The sequence below is a fragment of the Sebastes umbrosus genome, chromosome 7, assembly GCF_015220745.1.
Source record: "Sebastes umbrosus isolate fSebUmb1 chromosome 7, fSebUmb1.pri, whole genome shotgun sequence".
NCBI lineage: Eukaryota > Metazoa > Chordata > Actinopteri > Perciformes > Sebastidae > Sebastes > Sebastes umbrosus.
The window spans coordinates 17,049,455-17,059,685 of record NC_051275.1 but is presented as its reverse complement, the minus strand read 5'-3'; the positions used below and the strand labels follow the sequence as shown (position 1 = coordinate 17,059,685).

Here is a 10,231-nt window from a genome sequence, read left to right as displayed (position 1 = left end):
TGACTTAACAGGAGTAAAGATTTGGGGGGAAAAGACTGCATTGTGTTGAGGTGTTCAACTTTTGGCCTAGTTCACAGAAGTCAACCAAGTCATTTTGATGTGAAGGTTACGTGCTACAAGGTGACTTCCTTTAAGGCCACAGCAGACAGGGTGCTGTAGAGAGACGATCTAAAATAGAACGAAGGCATCACAAGAGGCCCACAGACCTATTGGTTTTCACTTGGCAGACAAGGACATGCACTAACTACAGGAGTCGTTTTGCTGTGTGATTAACTGAACTTAGTATTTGTCAGTTGCACACAAGAAAACATGAATTCACATCTTTCAGATTTAATACTGAGCACAGTCACAGACTCAACGATGTAGGTGGCCATGAAGAGGTACTGAAGTGAGACCAGGTTCCAAAGGAACAGAAGAATGTCAATGAGTTCAAGGGTCCAAGCAAACCCAAAACAGCAACAACCCAGGCATCTCATAACAACCACAGCTCTAGAAGCCAACGTCATGCCTAAAGGGTTAAAATGTAATGGAGCAAAGCCTGCAAGCTAGATCAGGCAGGCCATACTGCTACATTCACACATGGCATACTCTGCTTGCTGCAACATATATTCAACACACCCTTTGCAATAAGGCAGACTTTTTAAGTTCTGCCCCCAATGAATGTTAGCTGAGAGTTTTTCTGTCTGTGTTGTTGCAGCTTGAGTCTGTGGTGACTCTTTCTAAAGAGGTTGCTCACTGCAGAAATGGTAAGGATTTATTCGGCAATATCACTAATTATCGTCACTCCAAATCTCCTCTGAGCTTGTTGTAAGTCTTCGGGGAAGTGACGAGGTCAGAGCCCAGACGCCAAACATCAACTGTGTGCATATTCACATAGTAAATCCATTCCACATGAGCTGGCTGACTGAACTAAGGATTTATGACCTCTTTTAGTCAAGTTATATAGAGTTTATCATATTTACTTTGCTTTACTGGCAAAGAAATGTGAGCATAATTACCTTTCTGAAATACACACTGCCAGTTTATTAAGTTCCTCTAACTAAATGCAATGCAGTCTAATACATCAGCCCTGCAACAAATCCTACATTCATGAAGGTTATATAATGTTCAATTTTTGTTGAAACAGTTTTAAAGAGGTGTTGATCTATGGTCGTTTTCGAGGCCGTAGTTTGTGCTGCTGTTGAGCTGTATTTCTATAAGGTTAGACTAAATGCATGCATGCTTTTTAGGTTCTTCAACAAATATAGTTTTCAGTGAGAAAGAGGTCATTTCAGTTAGAGATGTGGTCAGAGGAGATCAGAGGACCGGACCGGCTGTGGTAACGGAAAGAATCCAGCTGACCTCTCCAGTGGCAGATCGTTATCTAAACCCCAGCAGCCTCTTCCTCCATACATCTTCTACTGTCAGTGCTCAAACTCACCTCTCTTCACCTCCACGCCACCACTTCTGTTCTGTCCTTCCGCTTTTCACACACACACCACAGCCTGAAGGAGAAAAAGAGCCAAATGTTGTTTGAGGTCAACAAGAAGGTTTCATGTTTGTTTTTTGTGCTGCAATTATTTTTTTTTTTCACTTGGAAGTAAAATGTGTAAAAGAAACATATTCAAACTAGACTTGACTAAAACAAAATGCCCTTTTTCACAAATTACATTGACAAATACAGTAGTAGAAAAAGCAAATAATAAAATAAATGATGGCTATACCATTTAGCTTCCTTTACCAAAAAGAAGTTTATTCAAATGTGCTATTAGTATACTTCTTTAAAACTTAATAATAAGAGAGTATACTTTCAGTTCACTTTTTATGTACTTAGAAATATACTTAACAAAAGCATACGTAAGTATACTTGGCTCATACTGACAAGCATAGAGAAAAAGTCTAAGTATATTTGGCTTATAGGCATACTTGAATTTAATCTTTTGATTGAGATTAAGTATTCTTGAGTCGCAGATTCGAGTCTCCGTCTCTGCTAAAAAGTATGCTACAAGTATACTTGCAGTATAAAAAATGATTTAACCAGTATTTTACTGGGAGTAAACTTTAAAATGCACTTTCATAAACTATAAAGTGAGCTATTAGTATAAAATTAGTAAACTATCAGCATACTTATAGTATAGTTGTAGTACAAAATAAAACTTAGGTGTAAACTAGTTGTGTACTGAAAGTTTACTATTCTTACTCTTTAAGTATATTTAAAAGTATACTTTAATTAACTAAAAAGTGGGCAAATTTAGTCCCAAGAAGTATTAAAGTAGTACACTTACAAGTATACTACTAGTACATTGATATTAGTATACTTACTACATAAAGTATACTTGGGAAATATATACTCAAACTTTGCTTAAGTATACTTCATAAAATAAACTTGAAGTATACTACTGTTTCTTAAGGGTTAATATATCTGGCATATTCTTTTATTTGTTCCTTAACTTTTTATTGATACTCATACTAAAATTCACAAGCTAATATCTTTTATGTCAAAATAAGACATGAAAGTTCAAATGAGCAACGTAGAAGACTTTAGTTGTGGTGAGAGAATTATCTGCTGCGGGAAGGAAGGAGGGAACAATGAAGAAGAGTGAATACGGTATACATCCTGAAAGAACACAATGTAACAATGTCTTACCCAGCATGTTACTGATTCCTGTTGTTCAAAACATGCATTCTTCTTAGAAGGTCACATCAAATTATTATTTTCACATGTCAGTCGGTTGCGTAAAAGATTGGAATCATCGTTATTTGCTGAAATCATAAGAAAAAAAAAACATTACCACACAATATTTCAATCAACATGCCCTGATGTGTTTCTATCTTCTTCTTGGCCTCATTAAAATAATCAATCACAGTCTTTTGCCTTGTGTTATGACACATATTGACATATGGAAGGTCTTATCATCTGCTTTCACTGGATGTGACTTGTTAAGGAATCTTTGCGTGATGTCATTCACAGTGTGAGGAATTCATACAGATCTGCTGTGAGGATCATCTTGCAGGTCCCCCGAGGGTTAAAAAAGTGAAAGAGGAGCCAGAGGCGCCACATCTCCCCTCTTCTATAGCTGACTGTCAGTGCTTGTTCTCTTTTCAGCTCCGGCACTGCAAATAACAAGAACTCATATTTCTTCATTTAGGGGGATTCTGCAAATGTGACTGTCGGTTCATCTTTCAACACACGCTTTAGTGAAAAGACCCCTCCAGAAAACATCAAGGGGCATGCCAGACTGCACGAACACAAAGGCTGATGCTTGCTGGGAAGAAAAGGCTCTTTCCTTTACATTGTATCTGTGTGTGTGTAGAGGTGGGAGGAAATCCCTGCTTCCCTCAAAGCCTCATTACCCATCTCTCACTATACATATATAGTATCTATGTGCAAAAACAAACTAATTATTAGTCATTCAATCTACGCCTTTGATGTTATCTTTTCCTTCCCTGAATTGCTTTCTTTGCCACTAACTCGCCCGTCTCAGAGTTTATCTCTCACGTTCTCATATACCTCCCTCAGGCACAAACATATGGCTCTCTTTCCCCTTCCTGTCATACCTGTCAGAAAGCCTGAGAATGTATCCTCTCCATACACATATAATTCTGTCATTTTCTATGTAAAGACAATTTGCATTGTATGAAATAAATACAAATGATATACAAATCCCTGCATGAAGGGATAATTATGTAGTGAATTCTTAAAAACTGTGAACACATGTTGCTAAAACAGACCCCAAACTGAAGTTGATAGAAATAAAGTATAGACCAGGACTACAGGCACAATCTAGGTCAGTGGAACGGTCCAAACGTATGTATGCAATCAGGAGTCCTTCTACAAGTTGTGGCGTTCATTTGCAAGTTCATGCTTGCCTTTGGCTGGCCCTGCAGCGAAGTGTCAGTGAGACAAAACAGTCGCCCCCTGAGTATGATGTCAGAGGCTATGATGGATGACATCACTGACCGCAACACCCATACATCCACAACTCAAAGAGACGTCTGTGCACATCATCTTTGTGTCTCATTTAGAGGCATTATTCATCCTAATTCTAAACCAGCGCACAAATAATATGGTTAAAACAGTGTGTGGTATTGTAATGTTACAAAATAATGAAATCGAATACAACTAAATGTGCAAAGTAGTCCGTTCAGCATAGAATTAGTGCTGAAACAACAATAGATTAGTCGATTAGCGAGCAAGAATGCCGATTAAATGCTTGCTCCAGCTTTTTTAAATGTGAGGATTTGCTGCTTTCAACAGTTTTGTATCATTGTAAATTGAATATCTTTGGTTTTGGACTGTTGTTCAGACAAAACATGCAATTTGAAGACATCACCTTGGGTTCCCATTACAGGGACATTTTGAAGGCCATTTTTCACTATCCACAGACTACATGATAAATGGATTATCCAAAAAAAAACAACCCAAAAACAGAATAATTGACATTATTTTGCCTTAAATGTAATACATCTGTGAACTTAAGAGGTGCTGTCAGTAGCCCGAACCTGCTAATGTGTCCTAATTCCACCTCACAAAAAAACCCTGTCTATTTGTAACAGGAGAGAGGCTCATTGACCTCAGTTAGACGGGTTAATCTATATGGCTGACGGGGACACCCGAGGCCCAGGTGTGCAACACCTGTGCTTTGGTCAGACCGCTCGTGCAGGTGAGTGTGGTTCACCCTCATCCCCTCCCTGCCCTCCCTTAAGCTCCTCTAATTGTGTTGTCATCCCACATCCCCTCGAAAAGCTCCAAACCCAAACTCAGCCCCGCCTCACACTGTCGTTCTCTTTATTCTTCTCTTTTCCTTTCTTCTCACGCAGAGGAGTGTGTACTGTGTCACTGTGTAGCGTGTAGATGACAAACTGTGTTATATTCTTGCCAGTAGACCTATCAGATGAATAGATATCAAAGTGCAATAAAGTATGACTCTATATACTGTACATGTCCTATTCTCAATTATGTGTTTCACTCATATCTATCTCCCACATGAACAAACTCTAAAACACTATCATGCTAGACACTAACTCTCTTGCTGGAGATTCAATTTGGCCAACAAATGACATAAATCAACTCACTTAAACAGTGGCACGGAGGCTAAATTTTTAGTTTTGCCTCGATGTGTTTTTTTTAACAGTGAATGAGACTTCAGACTGGGACAGAAGTAGGTCTCTAGAATAAAACAGTCTAAACTAAATCATATAATATGATGGATCACTTCTTTGAGGTCAGCTTTGTGGTGAGGTGGTGATGATACGTTTGTCCTCTGCTTTTGAAGCTGGAGCTCTGTCCTTATGTCCTCTCAAAGTGTGCCTCTGTGTTTTTGCTGAACCTCCTCTCTTTAACTACCTTTTCATTGTCTCTCTCTCTGCCTCATGTCCCCACTGCAAACATTAGCCACACACGTGTCATCTTGGTTTAATTAAAAGGCTAAACTGACTTGGCTAAACGTGTGTCCCCCCGAAGCATCCCCCCCTGTGTCTTTAGCCTCTCTGTCATCATCTCCCTGAATAATTTCATAAAGAGTAATTTCCTTGAAGGGCCATGGCTGACGTGACTGCCTCAAAGGACTCTCAGTTAATAGAGTTAAACCCTGTGGTCCAACAGTAGGCCTTTAGAGGCCCAGGGTTAAATTAGCTGGCCACACTGCTCTGAGTGGCTCGCCTCCAGGGGCCTGAACAAAACACAATGGAGCACGGGGATTGCCTTTTGTGGAGGTGACAAAGTTTTGAGGCTGAGTAGGGGGGTCAGGAGTCCTTTTGAGCTCACTTGGGAAACTGGCAATTCAGCCAATTCCTTATTTAGTTACTATGACAACAATGCCTCACATAAGCGTAAATATGCATCTTGTTATAATCCACTCAATCCCGCTATGATTTTACCACTGTATATAAGAAGTGGACGTAGTCACCGTGACGTCACCCATTTGTTTGTGGACTGCCTTTTTGAAGCCTCAAGACGGCATAATCGACGTCACCATCTTGTTTTTTTTGCAACTAGAAGTGACACGAGGGGCTGGAGCTAAGTACAATCGAATGCTCAATATGACATTTCTAGGCGACCAAAATGTTATAATTAACATTCATGAACTGAAAGCACACTGTGAAAGGGTTAAAGTTGGAAGATGAAAACACAGACAACTCCCAGACCAGACAACGCCGTGGTAGCGACCTGTCAATCACAAAGTAGCCATGCCCTAAAGTATACCCTGCTTTATGGTCTATTTGACTCTAAATGGGACCATAATTTACTAAATGAACATCATGCTGTATTTAAGAAGACTTGAAACTATCGATTGAGACCATAAACTCATGTTTACAATGTTTACTGAGGTAATAAATCAAGTGAGAAGTAGGCTCATTTTCTCATAGACTTCTATACAATCAGACTTGTTTTTGCAGCCAGAGGAGTCGCCCCCTGCTGGCTATTAGAAAGAATGCTAGTTTAAGACACTTCAGCATTGGCTTCACTTCTCAGACCCGGAGGTTGCCCTCTGGATTTTACCACTCTGCACTACTTTCATCCACTTCTCTCCATGAGTTTCACACACTTCATTCCTGATTAACCTGCTCATCACTTGAGACAAAAGCAGACCTTTAGGCAAAGATCACCCACCAGAACACCCACTCCCCCGTTCCCCACTCCTCCCCCTCAAGTCAGAAACAAATAACCTCCGCTGGGATCTCTCAGCAGGAGGCTTCAGCGGTGCAGAGCTGCTGCTCACGTTCCCGCGTCCAGCAGCTGCAGAGATGAGAACCTTTTGTTGTTTCTCTGCTTAAAGTGTGACTTTACCTTACAGTAAACAATATGAGAACATATGGACGACATGTGGAGCGTATACCTCACAAGATGCCCGCTTCTTCGCCTGTAAAACTTTTCAACGAAAGCACAATTACTTTCCCCGTGTAAATGTGGTATTGATTAGTTGCCGAGCCAAATATCGCTCTGATGTTGTGATTGCAGTGGAAACTGTGTTAGCGCTTCTCTTTGATCACCACACATGTAACTAATAGCAACACAGCACATGAAGCTGATTCATCTTCATACTATGGAACAAAGTTGCTCAGGTGGAAAATGTCAGGTCTGGGTGGAGCTCTCAGGTGAAATTTAACTGACAAGGGCGAAAAATGAAATTAAAGTCTTAGGAAAGTCGAGTGGAGACGGCATCGTTCTTGATGTGTGGATGAATGGAGGTGGGAGGAGGCTTATTTGGGGTTTGTTTGCCCGTAGCCATGCTGAATCAGCTCTGTCCGTTCTTGACTCAGAGCTGCGAGTGGCTGCCGGCCAGGACAGGACAGGCAACCCCGGTGACCTAACTTCCTCTACCTTCAAGACACACGCTGACTCACACACAACTTCCACTACTTTCTAGACATCCATACACACTAAAGGCTTGGGTTAGTTATTGCATGGGTACATGGGTATGCAAGTGTGTGTGTGCGCGTGCATGAAGCTCTTTCATTTCCTCTGTAATCTCTTAATCATAGAGCCCACCTGGGGGCTGCAGCCTCTGTTTGCACAGCACTCACTTTCCATGATGTCATTTCCTCTCGCTCTCTCTCTCTCTCTCTCACACACACACACACACACACACACACATCTCATACCTAGTTCCCACATAAACAGCAAAATAAAAAAATCTGTCTTCTTAAAAAGCTCCACTCAAACTTTTTATTGTGTGCTATGATGATGTTATGAGATGCTTTTAGGTGTGAAAGAGTAAAGGAGAAAGTTGGGAATTGAAATAGACATTTTGTTGAAGTGACTAAAGTTCAAGCCCACAAAACAACACTGCACACGTGACTGAGGAGAGCTGCCAGGAGTCTCGAATAACATCACGCTATTTTAAGTGTTTGTTGTTGTGGGTTTTAACAGTGAAGAGAAACTCAGGAAGTTTACTCTGGGCTTCCACAGATTGCGTTTGTCTCCGAGGTTTTATCTGGATTCAACTCCGTTGGACAAATGGTCGTAAGAACTGAGTAAATATGGAAGGCCTTAAGAGCCTTGCAAAGGGACAAACCAGTTCATTAATTGATATTTAATGAGACAAAAGTGTTACAAGAATTGTAGTTGGTTGTAACCTGAATTTGAACATGTAGAAATAAATTGCAGTTCACAAAGATAGTATTTTAATTAGGGCTGTCAAAGTTAACACAATAATAATGCGTTAACGCAAATTTGTTTCACTAGTTTCTTTAACGCATTAATGCAATTGATCTTTCAGAGGTTGTAGCGGGCTCAGTTTTAAAGCTAGAGTGAAGATACTGGCTAGCTTGTCACGAAGGAGGTTAAATAAAGCTCCAAACTTGTGCTAAATTTTAGCAAGGAAAAACTGTACTGGCCATTTTCAAAGAGGTCCCTTGACCCCTGACCTCAAGATATGTGAATGAAAATGACATAGTCATAGTCAATTCAGCACACTGACACACTGACAGCTGTTGTTGCCTGTTGGGCTTGAGTTTGCCATGTTATGATGTGGGCATATTTTTATGTTAAATGCAGTACCTGTGAGGGTTTCTGGACAATATCTGTCATTGTTTTGTGTTGTTAATTGATTTCCAATAATAAATATATACATACATTTGCATAAAGCAAGCATATTTGCCCACTCCCATGTTGATAAGAGTATTCAAAACTTGACAAATCTCCCTTTAAGCTACATTTTGAACAGAAAATGTGATTAATTGCGATTAACTATGGACAATCATGCGATTAATCGCGATTAAATATTTTAATCGATTGACAGTCCTGGTAGAAATCTAAATGCAATTTGAGGAATGCCCATGTAATTTCCTTTAATTTTGTAAAACTGTTTTAATTTACAAATTCTACCATTTATTTAGGTATTCAATCAAAATGAGCTAAACCTATAATGACATCACTGAAGATTTATAATACTTTTCAATATGAAAGCATACAGTGGTTTGGCTATACAGATTTCAGAAACTAAACTGCTGAACCGAATCTTTCCAGCCTCCCCTCATATGTTTAGTTCATAGGTAAAATGATAGTGAACATCTGATCTCTCACTCTGGGACACCTGTTCTACTTTATTGGGTTGCTACAATCTTTTTTTAGTGTCAACGACTTTTATGGAAACACATCACATCATCCACAAAACAGAGCAAAAAATAGAGCCATCAACACATTACACAGCACTCTTCTCAACACAATGCATGTTCCTCACGTGTTGGGAAGAAGTGATGAAATACTATAAATGAAAGATTTCACTGGAGGGCTGTTCTCCTGAAAACAAACCTGCAGAGCGGGAGGAGTGGAGCTTCACTCCCATAAATGCTCCTTTTGTGTGTGTGTGATTGAGACAAAACACAAATCTATCAGCACATATGGATTTTGAATGAGGGCATGTGTTTTGCAATAATAAGTATGTGTATAGGTATACTTGTGTGCGGTTGTGGGAGTGTGTGCACACACGCATTAACTGCTGGAGGGCAGAAAGTAGACTCCCATGCTAATACAATAGAGCACCTAGATATACAACAACAACTTATCCAGTTCTTATAAGTAATATGTTGTTACCTGGGATGGCAGCAAAACATTGCCTGGAGTAGTGAGCTTCTGTGCTGAGAGCAGCTGCTCATAGTTTTATATGTTTTAAATTAGCATGCGAGAACTGAAGTGACTCAACCGTATGGACCAGAAAACCAGATTTGAATATTATAGGTCTAGGGCTTTTATTGTGAAGTAATAAAGTTTGCTGTCCTGGTTCGAACTACAGAGCCTCTGTGTTATTGTTTCATAAATATAGGCGCAACTCAACCCATTCCGCACAACGCAAGTGGTTGATGCCTTTATTTGCGGTGCGAAAGATCATTCTGAAAAAAATTACATTGCTTTTCCGCCACGTAATATTCAATTTAATTAGCACGTCAATATATTTTTTCGAAACTGTTCTTTTTGTCATGAATACTTTCACACAGAATGTGAATATTATGCAGCAAAAAAGTCGATTTTCTGAGTTTCCCCACCGCAAATAAAGGCATCAACCAATCATGTTGTGCGGAACGGGTTGAGTTGCGCCTTTATTTATATAACAACAACACTGAGGCTCTGTAGTCCAAACCAGGACGGCAAACATCCTTCCGTTCTTACCTTTCACAATAAAAGCCCTAGATATGCAATATTCGCAGGCAAGTATTTTGCATTGTTGTGTTGTTTATTCATCACACCCCCAGTGTGTAACGGCCTTTAAGGGTGAAAAACTCCCACACACTGTCTCGTTTACTGCTGGTG

General features: G+C 39.9%; 1 long non-coding RNA gene across 1 annotated transcript in view; it reads right to left on the bottom strand.

Moving 5' to 3' along the window:
* Window positions 1-1,420: 1,420 nt before the first annotated feature.
* LOC119491528 overlaps window positions 1,421-10,231 on the bottom strand; it is a 36,152-nt gene continuing 27,341 nt past the window's right edge. Inside the window, exons 3-4 of the long non-coding RNA XR_005207625.1 lie at window positions 2,627-2,742; window positions 1,421-1,484 (exon numbers count right to left, since the gene is read on the bottom strand). This is a non-coding gene — a long non-coding RNA (uncharacterized LOC119491528). The remainder of the gene's footprint in view (window positions 1,485-2,626; window positions 2,743-10,231) is intronic.